The sequence below is a fragment of the Cynoglossus semilaevis genome, chromosome 2, assembly GCF_000523025.1.
Source record: "Cynoglossus semilaevis isolate Cse_v1.0 chromosome 2, Cse_v1.0, whole genome shotgun sequence".
Classification (NCBI taxonomy): Eukaryota; Metazoa; Chordata; class Actinopteri; order Pleuronectiformes; family Cynoglossidae; genus Cynoglossus; species Cynoglossus semilaevis.
The window spans coordinates 17,114,313-17,130,217 of record NC_024308.1 but is presented as its reverse complement, the minus strand read 5'-3'; the positions used below and the strand labels follow the sequence as shown (position 1 = coordinate 17,130,217).

Sequence of the window (15,905 nt, the reverse complement as noted above, 5' to 3'; positions counted from 1 at the left end):
ACACTCCATTGGGGTGTATAGATATCCTCAGTGCCAATTATAATCTGAGAGAAAGCCATGCACACAAGGAACGTGGATCAATGATGAGGGCGGTCAGCCAAAAGCCAGTCAATTCTCTCTCTTTCCTCTCTAACGGTTGAACTCCCAACAGGAAAGAAACACTGACATTTAACTGGTTAGAAAACGTTTAAGAGCAGAACACATGGATTTTTCCTACTAGTTCCTCTTTTTTGAATTTATCACCAAATTCACTCTGAAGAAAATCTAAATATGACATTTTGTACAACAGGGATAAACACAGGAATTATATTCATTTTACTGGTTGAGAAACAATCACAGAAAACATGAATAACATGTTGTGTTTCCATGTTAAGTTATATAACAGACATATGGACAATCATTTTTGAAAGGAATCCAGTAGAAATACTTTAATTGGACTATCACAGGTAATTTACAGCAATGTAAGTTGGACAGAGCAGGTAACTTGAACTGGCTGTTATTATAGGGTTGAATTGTATCCTAGCAACTTGTGTCGTAATATTAGGCTTACAGTTGAAATGTTGTGAGAGGAATTCACATTATAGTAACTTGTAATTGTCACTGTGTTTCAGGGCAACATTTATTACATTCTTACTTCATGTTCACAGTATTTTTTGCTCACCACACAGAAAGCCTGTCATCTATTTACCACAAAATCTAGATGTTGCTTAGGAACAGCCCTTAAATGCAATGATGGGATTCTTAAACTAAGAGGACACATTAAAGGTAATGCTTTAATGGTTTCTATGATGACTACACTCACTTTAAAGGCAGCAGTATTGAATATTTACTTAGCTATTATAGTTTTAGGCAAGTTTAACTATTAACAGACACAATCATTAGAAAATGATTCACGCATCAGTATGTTGACGATCAGACACTTTTAGCTGGCAAATCCAATTCTTTCAAATATGGACACACAATAGGCCACAACACCCAATAACAAAACACACACACACACAAACTCAGGTGACAAAATACAGAGTAGATTTCATTTGAAAACCAGTTGCTGCAGTGCTGTAGCTGTTTTGGTCTAAAGTATGTGTGCTAACAGAAAAAGAACATTACTTTCACAAACCATATGTAATAAAATGGACAGACCAATGTCCGACACAGGCTATGGTTGCTGAGAAAACCCCTGATAAAAAATAAACAAAAAAGCTACTGTAGGAAACTTTTCTGGTTTGGATCTAACTCAGTAAGTAACAATTTTCTATTGCCAAAGTTGGATAATGTCAATTTTATAAATGACTATCATATTTAAAGAGACTTACTGAGAGAAAACAAAGGGATTTGACTGTTCATATGATTGACGATCAGATCACTCTGCCTGACTACGATGAATGTCATGATTAGACCACCTGTGTTTTTTCTTTCAACTGATGAAGGCAGTGGAAAGCTTTGTGAGGTTCTTACATTCAGTCAATTTCACCTTGAACAAAGAGTTCTACTGAATGATGCAATAACATTATACATCTTGGGTGTATTCAAACACATTTTTAACCTTGGAACTTTAAGCATTAGATGTCAGCTGATACAAAATAAGGAAAATAAAAACACTTAATATGCAGAAAGACCTCCAGAATAAATGCAACAATCATTTCAATAATTTACTTGTGTTTAGGAAAAACATGTTTGAAGAAATCTTTTTCCATCCAGTGCTAATTCAGAAGAATGATCCACTGTTTTGCAGCACACATTCAGTACTAAGACTCTCCACTCCACTGCCTGCTGGAAAAGCATATATTGCATGAGACAGGCTATGCTGTGAAAAGTGACAGAAGAGGCAAAGGGAAAAGGAAGGGTGTAGACAAAAAGACAGAGATGAGAATTGAAAAAGAGCTTTTTTTCTCTCCTCAGAGAGTTTCAACACCATTCTCAGAGTTTCTATGACGACCTGCAGTTGCCTGCTGATCGCTCACAGACACAGAATCCAGCTTTCCAGAAAAAGTGGCCTTAACCAAATCAAGCTAACAACATTTTAACTAGAATTGTATCTACAAACAACGTCACGAAGTGATGTTTATTTTCTTCATGTAGTTGTTCTGGGTGTCTTGGTTTACTTCTAGAATGAAAACTTTGTTAACTGGTTAACTGTACAAGTTTTATATGTGTAGCCTTGCAGTTGATTCAATCATTCATTAATATGCAGTATGTGCTATGAACTGTATGAAGCATTCTGGCCAACATCATCTGCTATTGGTTGTGGTCTTCTGTGACCCTAACAGGTGAAAGTAAATTCAAGTTACCTTTTAAAATCTTAGTAGACCTCAAGGCATTTCGGCACAACTTTTTTGAAGGGTTGGGGGAGTATTAAGTGAGGGGGGGTGCACTAACAACAGACTATATTTGGATGTTCCTGGTTTAATGAATGGCATTTTGTTTGACCATGCGGTTGGACTCAAGAGCCTACTCTCTCCTAGGTGTTCAGCCAACCACCATGTCTATTTTTAATTTGTCTTGAAGATGTGTTGCGGGTTGTTTCTTGGGAGCTGAGTTTCTTGGGAGCTGGTAATAGGAAGTCTCTCTTTGTGTAGCACTCATGGAGCTTCCCCCTGCTGCTTGCTATAGCAGGCTGGTTGTAACAAAATAATTATAGAGTCTTCTGTGGAGCTTCCCCCTGCTGCTGGCTATAGCAGGCTGGTTGTAACAAAATAATTATAGCGTAGCTAAAAGAATGCTGAATTTGTATTTGCTATGCATTTTCAGGCAGGATTATAACCCCTACAATAAAATCTGTTTTACTTTTTTCTTGTCTACACAGTAGTAGAGTACATCTACTGTATCTTTCTCTTCCAGATTAACCTTTCAGGAGTTGCCACAGCAGGTCATCTACCTGCACTTTTACAGTATACCAACCAACTCCATGTCCCCTTTCACTACATCCATCAATTTTTGCCTGGAGTCTCTTACTCCTGCCTGGCAACACCATCTCCATCCTCCAATGTTTAGACTATGTCTCCTTAGCATGTGCCTAAACCATCTCGACTTTGCATCTCATACTTTAGCTCCAAACTTTTGAAGCTTAGCTGTTCCTCTGATCTGATCATGTCTAATCCTGCCCATCCTGGCCAGATCATTTCAGCACCTTCATCTCTGCTTCATCAAAGCCCTGCCCCTTTGTTATAGGCCTAGGAAAGATTGAACAGGGATCCACATCTATGCATTTTATAAAACATGTGTTTTCGTATAATAAATTGAGCAAAGCCCCAATTAGTAATTTGACATTTAATGGAAAATAAATAAATAATCAGCAGCACTGAGTGTGTGTGTGTGTGTGTGTGAGAGTGGGGGGGGAGGCAGCAGGAGGATTCCAAGGACCCACACTGAAAAATATATTTTAGAATAATATATCAATGTACTATGGTAACTTATTCTTGTAGTGGGTGTCTGTCTTAAAGCAAATCATTCATGTACTTAAATTCATTACACTGTCGTATCCTTCCTTGGTTCATATATTTGCTTTTTCCTCCCAAATGTTCCAAAAATATACAAAGTAGTGAATTCATCTGAAGATTTCTCAGCCCTCCTACACCACCTCAACTTCACCCTTTTTTAAACATGTCTGCTCTAAAAACACTCATCATGAAAACACAAAAAGCAAATACACATTAAATATGCGTCTGCTTTAAAAACACTCATCACAAAAAGCAAATACACATTAAATATGATTGAGTATAATTACGGTACTGCAATGAGTAATGGCAAAATATCACACATTTGAAGGTAGTCCAGTTACGAACTGTGGCCTTCATCTCACAGGGCAGATTTTGCTCAGTAACGCATACATATATGCCAGTAGTTTGCAGCCACCGTTCATTGAGATTTATCCAAAATTCTAATCTGTAAAAGCCTTTCAAATGACTCACAAGGGAAGAGTGGTGATGCACAGTTTGTACAAAAACGCTGCCTAAATATCCGTTTTACACAATCAACTCTGTAGCCAACTGCTGCAGGCTGTGTGCGAGGCTGGGAGAGAGAGAGGAGAGGAGAGGTGAGAGTGAGGGTCTGCAGAGCACCACAGCCTCATGATTAATGCGGCTTTTAGCTGCAGCGAAGCGCCCGGTCTCTCCCCTCACAGCAAACTGACCGGGTCGCCTATTCAAACTCTCCCATCCCGTCCCAAACACACCGACCGACTGAGAAGCTGTCGCTGCCCACACATCATTGACTATATTATTACAGCGACACTTCATCAGCATCTGTGTAAGCAGCACAGCACTGAGACGCACTTCACTTCACTCCACTCCCCATTGTGAGCCAACACTCCACAGTGGACAGACCTGTATGTCACCAGGGACATGATTAGAAACGGTGGGGTTCTTAAAAACAGCAGGACTCACGTTGTTTAAGTATGTGTTCGTACTGTAGTAGAGCCTGGCCCAACATCACTCTAACACTTCTGGAAAACTCGAAGAGACCAGAAAAGAGCAAATACCATTGAATTTGTAACTTTACACTATCACGGGCAGTAGAGTAGTATTTTTATTCGCTTTAGTTGGCGCGCGCGCAATCTACATGGCGTACAATAACGGCTCATATTGGTGTCCTCGCTGGACAGTGTGTTCAGAGGAGGACTCCCTGAGACGCACAGACTCTGAAGAGACAGCTGCAGAATGCAGCAAAGCACCACTGCCCTTCCTCCCGCCTTACATTCACACACGTACACGCGCACTGTCTCACACGCACACGGACCAAGCGGCCACCACTCCCCCACCACTGTCCACTACTCGAGAAAGAAAAGCCGTAACACCAGCAGCAGCAGCACATATTTTATTCAGCAGTGACAGCGTCAGAGCAAAGTGAATCCACAGGCTCCTCTGAGTCCAGACGACCTCTCTCTCTCTTTCTCTCAACTATCACACTTTACTCCCAAAAGTACCACAGTGGGCCAATCATGACGCATTCTCTCCGAACGTTCGCGCTGGCTGCGCTTACCTTTGAACCACAGCAAAAACTAACAGTTTATTCCCATTTTGCGAAAGTGCTTTAGAATCCACTCATTCCCGTCTTGGTTTAGTCAGACATCCACACTGAGCTGCAGCAGGTAGAGTAATCCACTTTTCCATTCCAGTAAGAAGGCTATTGAGCTTCGTTACATCTTTTTCTTCGCGATCCCCAAGAAACTATGCCATGCTTCTTTCAGCGCGAATTTTGTCCTCTCCTCACTCCTTTGCCCCCTCTTCTCCTCCCTCTCTCTCTCTCTCGCTCTCTCCCTCGCTCGCCTTCTCTGAGGTTGCCTGGTTACCTCTTTTCTGTAGGCTGCTGGAGACCGCCGGCCGGCAGCCAATCACGACGCCCGGCTCCTCTTAACCCCTACGCTGCTGAACTGTCCTGGTTTCTTGCTCCAATATAGGGTGTGGGGTCGAAGGAGGAGGGTGAGGAGGTAACAAAAAAAAAAAAAAAAAAAGGAAAAGAAAGGAGGTGGATGGAAGAGAAAAAAAGTTAATGTCGATGGATTGACATTTAACATTAAAAGTTGGAGAAGAAGCATCACCAGAAGCATTTCTTGTGTAGGTCAGTGATTGTGTTCAAGAATTGTCATTTGTTAATCATTTAGTCATTGTGTGGAGATGAGGTAATCGTGTTTATGTCCATTGATAATTTCGTATCAACTGAGGTAGTGGACTGCTACCAGGATCCTGAGTGATTTCTGCTCATTGGTTACACACACACACACACACACACACACACACACACACACACACATACTGAAATGCTGAAGAACCAAACACACTGAGTCATGTGTGCAGCCTAGTCAACCTACAGCTTTTCACCTATACACACTATACACCTATTCATTCAGCTTTGGGTATTGATTGGTTAACTGCCTGCAGTTAAGTCAGGCAGTCAAATTCATGAGTGTACTGTTTGTGCTCGTGACTCATGCACTTGGCAAACGTACCAGGAACTGTTGACTTCAGATACAGTTAGGTGTTGAAACAACATGAAAAAAAAAGAAAGAAACTAATCTCAATGGCCTAAAGACACTGACTACATTTAATATACCTGTTTATTAACAAATAAGCATGTACCTAAGTGCATGTACAATACAGATTAATGGCAACATCCTATGTGAAATGTAATCTATATCCTAGGGCTAAATCCATTTAATCCACACATTTTTCATACTGTTCAGTCCCTCCCTGCCCTTCCTCCCCGGATTATCCCCCCTCAGCAGAGATGGGTGTTGCTGTCCAAGGTTTAAGACGCTTTGTTGTGGACACAATGTTTCTGATCTTTGCTGCGGCTGTGAGTCAGAATTTAAAATTCAGACATGGGTGAGCTCGTTAACAAAAATATAATCAATTAATGATAATTTTATATCAAAACTGTAGTAAAAGGGGGGGCAGAGCAGATGTGAAATATTCAGGGAAACAACGGGCTCATTACATGGCCGTTGCACTGCATAAAGTCAAAGAAAAACTGAGGTGATGAAAATATAACATGTAATAGTACAAATTAAGACAACTGGAATCATTCAGCAACTGGAATGCTATGTCGAACCATGGCAGTCTGGTCCTAGAGAACGTAAAATTAACATTTTAAGAAGTCTGCTTGGAGGATAAGGTTTAAGTCTTTAGTTTGTTCCAGTGTTTTTCAATCTCTGGGTCATGACCCCACATTATGTCACCTGGAATTCAAAAGGGGTCGCCTGAAATGTCTAGTAATTGATCAAAAAAAACCTGATCAAATGTTTTCAATTATTAATATTCTTTTTTACGATCTTAAACAACTGTATTAGTTTACTTATAATATAAATCAAGTAAACTGCAAATAAAATGACACATTTTGATTGACAGCTGAGATCAAGTGACAGATTCCTTCTGTGTAACTCTATATTTGCTACACAGCATAGCAAAGATGATCAAAAACTAAATTTTTCCTTCTTAGTTTTGTGTTTTTTGCTGCAACATTTATCATTAGTTTTGTCTGTGGGGGTCTTGATGAGCAAAATCGTGTTAAGTGGAGATTGCAACACTGCAGCCTTTCTAATCCTGACAGTCACTCAAAGCATATTTACACTGACTTTAAACTAGGAGGTTTCTGACTTTCTGAAGGTTACTAAGCCAATTATATATAAGCTGACCAATATGTGGTCAGGCAAATTGTATGTCCACAACGAAGTGTTGCAAATATCTACAGTATGTACATGACAACACACTTCATGGGTTATAATCTTTTGATAATTAAGCTGTGGAAGAATAGTTCCCATCGTTCAGTGGTGAAAAATTAGAGCATGAGTGATTCTTTAGTTTATTCCAGTATTTTTCAACATCTGGGTCATGACCCCATGAATTACCACTTGAGTTCGCCAGATGTTAATTCACATGCAAGGCACCCTTACCTATTATTCATCAGCATTAAAAGTGAATTATTTCCATCCACATTTCTCTATGTTATAAAAAAAATCCAATATTTTGGATCATTTCTCCAGATCTACAAACAGTTCTGTCCCTAAAGAAAAAAAAACAAGTACTGTTTGTCTTCCTAACAAATGTTAAGATGATGATTGCCCCTAAGAAGCTCTGTACGGAAACCTAAATGTGGCAAAACAAAACTTAACTAAACAAATACATGTTTTAGCCAGAATGGTTAATGCTTCATGCAGAAACATCACATTCACATTTAAGTCATCCTCGCCTAAACCAGACACTACCAAGATAGAACATAGGCTTGATCAGATTTGTGACAGTGAAAACCTGTTAACCCGCTCAACACACAGCATGATGTTATGTTGAACATTCTTCATACTCTTCATGCAGGAAAGCAGGTGTTAGCCTGATAGAGACAGAGGTAGGTTTTTTTTTTTGCGATGAAAGATGTAAAAGGAATCTTCCTGGGAATCTAGTCCAGTCTCTGCAAGGTGAAGGTCCTTAACAATGACAGACTCTGACACTTGCACATCAGGGATATGTTCAGGTACGATCATTAAAACATGAAAACTCTGCAGTCTTAAACCTGTTTTTTGTATCTAACCCAGCAGACAGTTCCACTATGAATACAAAGTTGCTGTAATCAATTTAAGTGGTGAAAATTGTTTACACTTGCTGATTTATATGCTTTGTATCCAAAACATTTCAACGCTAACAAACGCTGAGTTAAAGACTGGATTCAGTGTTGTCATTTAAACTGTGTTTATCTGTGGAGAGTCTATGAAGAGCTTTAAAATGAAGATAAGAATCATCTGCATCAGGAAAATACGCCTGTGTTAATGACTTAGAGCAGCAGAAGAGTTGCAGAATATGATCTGTTATTGTCATTGATGTCTGTACTGCACGAAGCATTTGTTCTGTTGAAGGGGCTTCAAGTGTAAATTGTGCCAAATATTGATCTTTCTACAGATTATGTGTCTTCTAAGGTACAAATAAAGACAATATTAAATTGGGATAAAGTATGGCGAAAACAAAGTACACCTGTCACTCTGGTGTGTTGAAATAATGCCACAGTCATGCTGCACAAACACCAAATAAAGCTGTAGAGTTATTTATTTATAACATTCATATCTGTCCAACTGAACCAATTCCAAAGAAAAAGATTATTCTGTTTTTTGTGGAAATCAAAACAGATGTATACTACACTCCAAAGCTGTAAAACAAAAGACAGAAAGAGAGGAAAACGCTTTGGGAAGGGAACCAATAAATGATTCTCTAAACAGCGCTGCTAAAACAATCTTATTATGTAAGAAAACAGGGGAGCTGTCTCACTCAAAAACATTTAGAAAATACACTTCTGTAGGGATTTGAACAAGCTGTCAAGATTTCCCTAAAGATTCAGGGGATTCCATGGAAATCCTAATCATTCGAGATTTAAGGAGCAAAACATATTAAAGAGGAATTTCAATGGAGTAGATGGAAGAATCTAAATGAAGTATCTTGACCCAAAACAATTGGGCTACTGGGATGACAGCACCAGCACTGGAAATTGTGGATCGAATGCTTTATCAACTGAACACAACAAGACATTTTCATGGAAAAGATAAGAGAAGTACATGGGAATATGCATAATCAATAAGATAAAAATGTGTTTTTCTCCATCTTTAACCTGCATTTCTCCGTATTCCTTCTGTGCAGAACCTCTCTCCTTCCTACAGAATCCATCCATCACCCACCTCTCTCCTCTCACACATTCTCCGCCCGTCTGTCTCAGCCTGGCTGAACAGATAATTTCTAGATATGGGCAGGTCAGCAGCTTACTTCCTCTTTTTCTTCTCACACCTATTGCACTGAGAGAAGATGTGCATGCACGTACGGTACCAGTCAAATAGGACCTAAACGGTACCTGAATAGATGTAATCAGGTACCATTTTTTTATAGACACAAATATTGGTAGTAATCCACAGGAATGTCTGTGATAATTCACCCCACTGAGAATGTTAGGGTCGGTCCCCTGGTGTTAGTCACAGTAAACAGAGATTCACAGGATTAAGATTCTTCTAATTCACACGTGCAGACAAAACAGAAAGTGACAAAAACACTTGGACAAACAGACAGACAGCAAAGAAAGAAACAGGGAAAAAAATCATTAAGAGACAGGATGTGAATTTATGCATATTATCAGTAGAGGAGGTTGGACTTGTTAAAGGCAACAAAGGCTGCTTTTTAATTGCCTGCACACAGCTCTGCACTCCTGTAATGCTGTGGCAGGACAGTATATAACATTCAGTTAATCACTGAGTAAGCCCTGTTGAAACCTTAATCCATGCACTGCATTTAAATGTTCATTAACAAACCTTAGGTTGGAAACATTCTGCCTTCAGTCAAACAATTACAAGCCAAAGAAATATGACAATGAGCAGGAAACAGACGACACACAACTGGTTAATGGAGCCGAGCAGAGAAGAACGTCATTTTGACCTTTTTATGTTGCTATTGCTATAGAATTGTTCTTTAAATGTTAAAACAGTCAGCTGACCCATAATGATACACCATGAAGTCACCAGTTTAAACCAGATGTTTAAATCACTTCTGATCCGTTCAACTCGTCAACGACTGACCCAAACGTGAAAGAGTGAGATCATTATTGGCAGGCCCACTGTACTATTACATTTATAAAGTGTCACGTGCATGTTATTATACTGTAAATCACAGCCCTCAGAGGGTGTTTTTAAAAACTGCTTTAGCCTTGGACATGGAGAGTGGTATAAAATGAACGGGCATAATTTTGGGTGAGAAACATCAAAACAAGGTCAAAATGAACATGCGGGAATAGTAGAATCTGTCTCTCCACAGACCAAACAGTAAAAGTAATTCATACCTCATCAACACTACTGTGCTGCCCTTGGGCAAGAACCTCCATCACAGCTTCTCCACTGGCACTGCTGGGAGGTCAGCTGATGAGTCTGGGGTTGTACTGGGAAATGTCCAGGAGGTGTGACTACGACTGGGATTGTTATATTTCTTTGAAACGGAAATAGTTTCCCACTCCAACTCCTATGAGTAACATAGAAACTGATGAGTCAACCAAGGGCAGCGACACTACAGACTCTTTTCACTCTGGAGCCACACAGCATGTCCTGTATGTAGGTTAGCAGGTTCTGAGTGATGATCATGTGTAGCCACACCACATCAAACCACTACTATTTTTAGAATTCATGTTCAGCCCCGAAGTCTTTCCACTTATTTCTGACACTTATTCCTGGTATGTATATGTATCAGGTGAAATGAGCTGGCGATATTAAAGGAGAGAGTAAAGAAATATGGAAAAAAATATTTCGATACAAAAAGGTGAACGTTAAAACATCCAAATCACTGTGGTTATAGAATCATTCTTACTGCATTAAATGTCATTGATGTGAAACAAAGTGAGAAGAGACTGAAAGTTTATGTTTTTTATCTTTTTCTAGTTGACGACTTAGGGATGATTTAGGGGATTTGCCCAAGGAGGCTCCATCATACTTCATTAGACCGTACATGAATTTCATGTGAACACATTTGTCCTGAAGTAGAGAGGACGTAGAGAGTGCAACTGCAGCACATTAAATTCAAATTAGTTCAGATTATCTTCAAAAAATTGAGAGGAATGTCAAATCATATAATCAACACTAACTGGTTTAAATATATTACAAATCAATTTTGTCTGACCCGTACAACTGCAGTTTAGATCAGTACCAGTTATCACTACAGTTAATAATGACTGGGACATTTAAAAACATAGCATTGGGTTACGATGGGTTATGGAAGGAAGAAAGTGAATGGGCTGTATCACTGTTTTGTTTGTTTTTTTTTTGTTGTTTACCTTCTCTACTATTACGACAATTTTTTAAACTTCCCTTCACTAAAACATACATATCTGTAACAAATGCAATAAAAATATTTTTTACTCTAAAGTTCTCCTTTAGCTTAAACTGAAGAACTGATAAAAGCGATAAGAGAGAATGAGGCTAGTGCTGTAAAGGTCGGATGGGAAAACGAGGGCAGAGGAGACGGAGAAATTCCAACTGACGGTGCTTCAGTGTACGAGACTCAACATAGTGAATTATGCAGGAACAAATGATTCTCATGGATGTTTTCTTCATTCATTTTTAACTGATTCAGTAATACAGTAGTAGTGTAGCCTTTTAGCCCACTCTCTGTGTCTGCTTCTTTGTTTGGATATACGTTTAATATGTAGGGATTTGACCTTATTGACCCCACAGTTGTATATATATATATATATATACACACATATACATCACTATGTATATACATATATATGTATATATACACACACACATATAGACATATATACATTGTATATACAGTGTATATATACAATATATGTGTATATATATATAAACATGTATATATGTACTGCAGTATTAAATCCCAGCGCTGATAAAATAACTCCAATTATTGCCTAGGTGTTTCTCTGCTGAGGTGACAGTGCACATTCACATTTTCAGTTTTGCAAACACAGAATGACTAATATCACTGTCATAACAAATGTAAGTGGCTTTTGCCTGGATTCTTTTTTTTTTTTTCAGTTCCATTGCATGCACCTGAAAGCAAGGACACAGCAGGGACTCCAGTCCTCCGTATGCTTCCTGAAGCTTGACAATACATCTAACAGCATTACACTATTTCATGTGGTCAGACACGGTGCTGATGAAATGTTATAACCTCAGACTCATCCTTAACGCTGAACATACGTGTGCATGTGTGCGTGTGCGTACGTGCACTCTCTGCATCGTCTATGTCTACATAGTTGGTGAGTGAGGGCTGCCTGGGGCTCATTGCTCATCTCAGTGGGTATAAATAGAAAAATAGAGACCTACAATACAAAAGCATCAGTGCGTCTGAGGCTGCTCAAAGCAAAAAAAAAAAAAAAACATCAGCTGTGATAGCAGGTGGATGACCTGCAGGATTCAAAGCCAATGTAGGATCACATGCTCAGACAGGCCGTTGAACTCAAAAAGAAACAACCTGTCACAGAGCTACAGCCCCCACCCCCACCCCCCCACCTTAACGAGACCAGATATTACATTTGAGGCTATGATGTAATTTTTTTACTATGCAAAATCAATTCTGAAGCCGGTGCTATGTCCTCTTGTGACCGCTATGGATTTAATTTAAATATGAAATTGTCCACTCTTTGCCGAAGGCTAATTTATTTCCTGTCCAAACCTACTGGCTGTTATGTATCATTTAATTTTGAAGTTATACTAAGTATTTTAACAAAGGTTATTTCTCCCAGTGGAACTGTACTGTACATCATGATAAATACCCTGTTCAATCCAGTGTAATAGAGACCACTTACAGTAATTCTGCAGTATATACTGCATCATTGTTGGAGATATCAGGTATGTGTGTATATAATCATACCATGTATGTCCTATAATAGTAAAGGAGCACTTGCAGTATGAAAGTGGGGTTTAACTTTATATATATAAACAGTAGATCTTTGTGTGCGTTGGTAGCAATACAGTCAAAATACAAATACAGTCTAAATAAAAAATACTGAAAGTCACAATCGCAGACTAAATTCAATAGTGTTCAATAGTGGAGGAAAAAAAATTAAAAAACAAATATATGTGGTACAAAATGCAGTACTAAGTGAAGGTAACAACAGTAATAACATACCTGGTTGTCACCACATCTGGTTTCCATGTCTATGGTCCTCAAAAGAAACAAACCTAGGAGGAAGAGGAAGGGAAAAGAGAATTAAAGGCACACTCTTGATCCTCCACACACCCTCTCACTGAGGAGACCTGAACAAATGAATGTTCCCACAACAATAGTTTATCCATTAGTGCAGCTATTAGCACACACAAACACAGACGCAAATGTTACTAATGTCACCCAACGAGACGCTCCTAAAAATGGTCCCTGACTCTAGTGACAAGATGAAGGACTGGGGAAAAGCAGAATAAATGAGGCCTTCTAATTGGACTCATGGTTGTAGCTTTTTATTCTTCTGGTCTCGAAAATAAAAGATTCCTTTACGGAGAAAAATGTTCAGTGGCCGATAAAATGTATGGTTCAGGATAAGCTCATTAGCAGTGATAGGCCTGTGAGTGACAGATGAGGAGTGGGGTAGACTGAGGTGAAGGGAGGCCGTGGAACTGGGTCAGAAGGTGCAGCGATCGCTGGTCTGGCCTCTCATTAACTTCTGCCCCTGCTCTGTGTGCGCTTACATCACACTGTAGCATGCACCTTAACAATACTGCCACTGGAACCAACATATGTGTTGGATTTACCACCACTATAGTTTGCTATCCTTCAAGAAAAAAAAATACTGCAACCACAAAACCATAAAAAAGGGTTTAATTTTAGGTTGATTTTATCCGAAAATGATTGATCAATTGATAACTAGTCTTAAAAATGTCCATTTTTAATGGGCATCTCAATCACCTCTACACTAATGGCTACAAGTCCAGCTTGTTAGCCATGTCAATACCTTGACCTCTGACCACACTGCGACCCTTTGGAAGACACATTTTGGCACTGCAAGTGAGAGAACTATTTTGATAGTTGGTGGACTCTCGGATGACATGATGTGTATAAAATCATCAACCAATCTGCCCATGATTACAGTAAGGCCAAGGCCGTTCCTGATCCATAGGACCAAAATTGTAGGTTATTTGGGGGTCATGCACAACACTGTCAGTCAGCAGAATCCGGACACATCTAAGCCACTGCACTGAGCTACGTATGCTAATGTGGCTGCTCTCCACTTCCTTCTAATCTTCCCCAGTTCAAAGCATCTCCTCTTTTCACTCCACCTCATTTCAGTCTAATTTGATTTTGTCCTAGTTCCATAATACAATCAACGTATTCCTATTACCGGCAATCTAAGAGCGTTTCAAAGAAGTTTACAAAACACATGACTTCATTCTCTACCATTTGCAGCACCTTTCACTCCTGCCTCCTCTTTCACCTCAAACTCTCTGTGTAATTCACTGTGGGAACTTATGTTGCAATCTTCTGAAAGGAATACAATATGAAATATTAACCACGCACTGATGGTTGGTAAGCTTTAATCAGGTAATACAGTACAAGGGAGTCTAGAATTTTGGGCTTTCACCTTGTTGATCTTTATCTAGTCTGATGATGCTCCACCCAGTGTGAGGACGGGCCTGAACATTGCCCATAATAAGTTTAATACATCTTACTTTTACTGTCCCAGCATTAGGTGATAGACAGTAAAGTCTCCAGTTAACTTTAAATCAGAAGCCATTCAGTTTGTCCTTGGTGATCCAACATGGCAGCCTCTGTAGAGACGAACCATTTACCATTTAAACACTTTACTACGTCCACCAATAATACACTCATCCACGTCCTTGACCTATTTTACATTTATTTATTTTGTATTTATTTATATTATAATCCTTCATTTAAAATGTATCTGCATTCACGCTCTGCGCCCGCTACAAATAAAGTTTACTGTTTTTCAGTTTTCTCAATCTGTGGTAGAGCTTTTTACTGACTGGAAAAACGACCCTGGTCATCACCATGGTACTAATTATTGGACACAGAGGGAATTTTCTAAACTAGAGTGACACTGAGTTAGTGAAAGAAGAAAAAACATCTGTACAATCCTTAAGGTATTCATTTCAGTAGAGACCTCTTACAGCATTGTTCTGGAGATTTCCAAATACTTCACAGTTTTACACGGTCAACATTTACATGTGTATTGAAACGATCCAAAGAGGATCCGAAGAGGATTTGACAAAGAAGAGAGAAAACAAGACCTTAGGACCAGCGCCGGTTTGCTTGGGATTTTATCATTTCTTCAACTCTATCCCATCTTACCTCTCTCCCTCTCCCTGCCCCCCCTCTCTCTCTACTCTCCCACCACTATCTCTTTCTCCCATGCTTGATGGCCCCTCTGCATGCTCCTAATAATTCATGATGAGTCCTCCACACTTGAGCACCCTCTCATCAGACACCCACCGGGACACGCACACACACACACCCATCATGACAAGAAAACACACACACACACACACACACTCACCTGAATTCTCTGTGTCGGACAGACCCGTTGTGCGTGGATGATGACAGCCCTCAGCTGGACAATTAATGAGCCTGTTTCACTGATCCAACTGTGTATTGTAATGCTATAACTAGCCTAGCAGGTCGCTCCCACTCAGGCCCCGAAAAGCTCAAAATCTCAGACAGCCCCATTCAAGAACTTGATAAAGAAATGTGATCAGGGAGTGATGAAGCGGGTGGAGACCTGGAGATGATGGTGAATACCAAAATACACAAATCAAAGATAAGGAGGCAGCACACGGTAATGGAGGTGAATACACTGAGGCCTAATTTGCCAGAATATGATTATTTTCTTAAAATGTAGATAAGGAAAGAGACACCAAGGCCAAGAACACAGAGGGAAAAAGTATAAGACAGAGAACTAAGAGGGAGCCATAAAGCTGAGGTGGA

The 15,905-nt window shown here is 39.5% G+C and overlaps 1 protein-coding gene across 9 annotated transcripts in view; it reads right to left on the bottom strand.

The window, feature by feature from the left end:
• dab1a (DAB adaptor protein 1a) overlaps positions 1 to 15,905 on the bottom strand; it is a 105,770-nt gene that overhangs the window by 63,350 nt on the left and 26,515 nt on the right. For 8 of the 9 annotated variants that reach the window (XM_017043111.2, XM_025065853.1, XM_008307115.3 and 5 more), the window contains exons 2-3: positions 13,101 to 13,153; positions 4,978 to 5,380 (exon numbers count right to left, since the gene is read on the bottom strand). The gene's annotated coding sequence lies outside the window, so the exon portion shown is untranslated. The remainder of the gene's footprint in view (positions 1 to 4,977; positions 5,381 to 13,100; positions 13,154 to 15,905) is intronic. The other variant, XM_025065843.1, reaches the window with a different exon arrangement.